The 3,845-nt window shown below is 42.5% G+C and overlaps 1 pseudogene; it reads left to right on the plus strand.

Annotated features, from left to right (window-relative positions):
• The first annotated feature begins 519 nt into the window (after positions 1 to 519).
• On the plus strand, positions 520 to 2,157 carry LOC129856096 (zinc finger BED domain-containing protein 4-like; annotated as a pseudogene).
• The last annotated feature ends 1,688 nt before the right edge of the window (positions 2,158 to 3,845 follow it).

The following is a 3,845-nucleotide window of genomic DNA, read 5'->3' on the forward strand; positions in this document are numbered from 1 at the left end:
TGATCTACTTCAAATAAGGTCTGTGTTTCGTGCAGGCTTAAACCGCCTCGGCGTTTTGATACCCGTGAAAATCTCACTAGGATAAGGTAACGTTTGTCAACATATTTTCATAAATCCACTCTACAAAAAAATGTATCTTCGCTTATATTTAGCCAGTATTGATCAGAGTTACCTTGTCCTATGGATATCTACACAGTTATAAAATTGGCAGTGTAAGCCTACACGAAACACAGACCTTATTTTAAGTGAATCTAAAAATATTCTATGGAATAAATGAAGGAACCGCTTTTCAGATTTTGCTAGGTGTCATGGGAATTATGACTCGCACTTTGGTCGTCAATTTTTACCATGCCCATTATTAAAAGAGGATTTCCTGCATATAGAAATGACAGTTTTTGTTTTCAACATTCATCACAGGTAACTTAAACTCTATTTTTATTCAAACAGTTGAGAGTATTTGTCTCCTAAGCAGACTCTTCAGTATCATTGTCACTTCAGAGCTGTGTGTGTGTTTTACAGATGGCAGAAAAAAGCAGAGCACAAGTGTGGGACCATTACATGGAATTAGCACCAGGGAAAGCAAGGTGTCTTATTTGTGATAAAGATGTAAGCATGGGGTCAGCAACGGCTAAATCAGAAAATACCACCAACTTGTGAAATCACCTTAAGAACATCCATCCAAACGCCCATAAGGAAGCAATGGTGAAAAAAGCAAACGCAAATTCTTCACAAGGGAAAAGTGATACAGACACATCGCAAGCTACAATCTTACAACTGTTTAATAAACAAGCAAAATGGCAGGACAAAGACCCAAGGGCCAAGAAGATGGATGTATCAATTATTGAGATGATTGCCACGGACAACCAGCCATTCACAGTGATGTCTGACGTTGGTTAAAGTGGCTGGTTAGTCTTGCTGAACCCCGGTACAGGATCAAAGATGAAAAATTATTTCGCACAGAAATGCTAGATAAAACATATGAAAGAGTTGTGATGAAAGTGAAGAATCTGGTGGCAGCAGGGAACGCTCCACACATGGCATTCACAACTGACTGCTGGTCAGGCACTACAGAGTCCCTGATGAGCCTTACTGGACATTTCACTGACAATGTCTGGACAAGAAAGCAGGTTGTGCTGAATGTCAAGACTATGACTGGATCACACACAGGAAACTACATCAGAGAGATGTTTTTGACCATGTTGGAATACTGGGAAATCCACACAGAACGTGTAGTGCTGGTCCTCAGGGACAGTGGCGCAAACATGGTGAATGGTATGAGACAGGCGGAGCTTCCAGACTTCAGCTGCAGTGCACACACCCTACAGCTTGTAATCAATGATGGCCTATCCAGTCAGCTGTGCTAGACATTATTGCCGCGTTGAAGAACTGTGCAACTCACTTTGACCACTCTGTACTGGCCAAACAGAGGCTGAGGGCCATTCAGGAAGAGCTTGGCCTTCCCAAACACAGCATCGTCCAAGCAGTTCAAACTCAACACTACACATGTTGCAGAGGATATTTGTACAGAGGCGTGCACTGAATGTGTATGCAGGTGAATACGGACACATCAGCAGTTTGTCTGCTGCACAGTGGGACATTGTCTCTAACCTAATTGAGACTCTGGCACCTATGGAGGTGACACTTTAGATGAGCCACTCCAACTCTACAGCAGCATGCATCATCCCCAGTGTGTCGGTGCTGAAGCTGATGCTACAGCAGGAGGGTTCTTCTACTCAGGGCATCAAAACTTTACGGAAGACCATGTTGGACAGTCTGACAAGGAGGTTCTTCAAGGCCGAGGAGACAAAGTGCCTGGTGCTGGCAACTGTCCTGGATCCACGTTACCAGAGCTATGCCTTCACCTCAGGGACAGCACTAGAGAAAGCAAAAGGAGGAGCCTGAACTACTAAGGAAACCAAATCCCAGAGCCACAGCAGATGGGACAAGTGAAGAGGAAGACACAGATACAGGTGGAAAAAAGCAAAGAGTCCAAGTAGATAGATCAGCCACCCAGTCTGGTGGACAGCCTCTACGCTAGAATCCTTGGAAGCCAAGAGGGCAGGGCTGAAGTCCAGTGCAGTTTTGAAATTGAGTTGGAGCGTTACCTCACAGAGCCTGTCATTGACAGAAAGAGCGGCTTGCCTTTGGAGTGGTGGAAGCAGAATGACGACAGACTTCAATCACTTGCTCCATTGGCAAAGAAGTTTCTGTCCCCCACCTTCCTCGGTCCCAATCGAGTGTTCAGTGAGGTGGGGATTATTTAAGATAAGCAGACTGACAGGGGACCAAGCAGACAAGCACTGCTTTCTGCACTACAACCTAAAACTTGATGGAAAACAGTGCAGATGAGAAGGATCCGCCAATCGTGAAGAAGAAACATTTCTCAGATTAGAGAAGATATGAGAAAAAGAGGACTGTGATACTGCAATTGTCAAAACAACCAAAAAGGTTGAGAAGGAAAACAGTGCAGATGAGAAGGATCCGCCAATCGTGAAGAAGAAACATTTCTCAGATTAGAGAAGATATTAGAAAAAGTGAAGAGGACTGTGATACTGCAATTGTCAAAACAACCAAAAAGGTTGAGAAGGAAAACAGTGCAGATGAGAAGGATCAGCCAATCGTGAAGAAGAAACATTTCTCAGATTAGAGAAGATATTAGAAAAAGGACTGTGATACTGCAATTGTCAAAACAACCAAAAAGGTTGAGAAGGAAAACAGTGCAGATGAGAAGGATCAGCCAATCGTGAAGAATAAACATTTCTCAGATTAGAGAAGATATGAGAAAAAGAGGACTGTGATACTGCAATTGTCAAAACAACCAAAAAGGTTGAGAAGGAAAACAGTGCAGATGAGAAGGATCCGCCAATCGTGAAGAAGAAACATTTCTCAGATTAGAGAAGATATGAGAAAAAGAGGACTGTGATACTGCAATTGTCAAAACAACCAAAGAGGTTGAGAAGGAAAACAGTGCAGATGAGAAGGATCCGCCAATCGTGAAGAAACATTTCTTCAGGAAACTGGAAGAAATGAAGAATGAAATGCTTGGAAAAATGAGAGAGTTGGAGGAGAGGATGATAAAGATGGGTTCGATCCAAGATGACGTAGATGGGACAAGTGAAGAGGAGGACACAAATCCAGGTGCAAAAAAGCAAAGAGTCCAAGTAGATGAATCAGCCACCCAGTCTGGTGGACAGCCTCTACGCTAGAATCCTTGGAAGCCAAGAGGGCAGGGCTGAAGTCCAGTGCAGTTTTGAAATTGAGTTGGAGCGTTACCTCACAGAGCCTGTCATTGACAGAAAGAGCGGCTTGCCTTTGGAGTGGTGGAAGCAGAATGACGACAGACTTCAATCACTTGCTCCATTGGCAAAGAAGTTTCTGTCCCCCACCTTCCTCGGTCCCAATCGAGTGTTCAGTGAGGTGGGGATTATTTATGATAAGCAGACTGACAGGGGACCAAGCAGACAAGCACTGCTTTCTGCACTACAACCTAAAACTTGATGGAAAACAGTGCAGATGAGAAGGATCAGCCAATCGTGAAGAAGAAACATTTCTCAGATTAGAGAAAAGAGAAAAAGAGGACTGTGATACTGCAATTGTCAAAACAACCAAAAAGGTTAACTGGAAGAAATGAAGAATGAAATATTTGGAAAAATGAGAGTTGGAGGAGAGGATGATAAAGATGTGTTCGATCCAAGATGGCGTAGCAGTGTAGACGTGTCTGTTTAGTTCTCTCGCGTACATTTGTATTTTTTCCCCGTATTTCTTGTATATATATATATATATATATATATATATATATATATATATATATATATATATATATATATTTTTTTTTTTTATTCTCT

This window comes from Salvelinus fontinalis, chromosome 5 (genome assembly GCF_029448725.1).
Source record: "Salvelinus fontinalis isolate EN_2023a chromosome 5, ASM2944872v1, whole genome shotgun sequence".
In the NCBI taxonomy this organism is placed as follows: Eukaryota; Metazoa; Chordata; class Actinopteri; order Salmoniformes; family Salmonidae; genus Salvelinus; species Salvelinus fontinalis.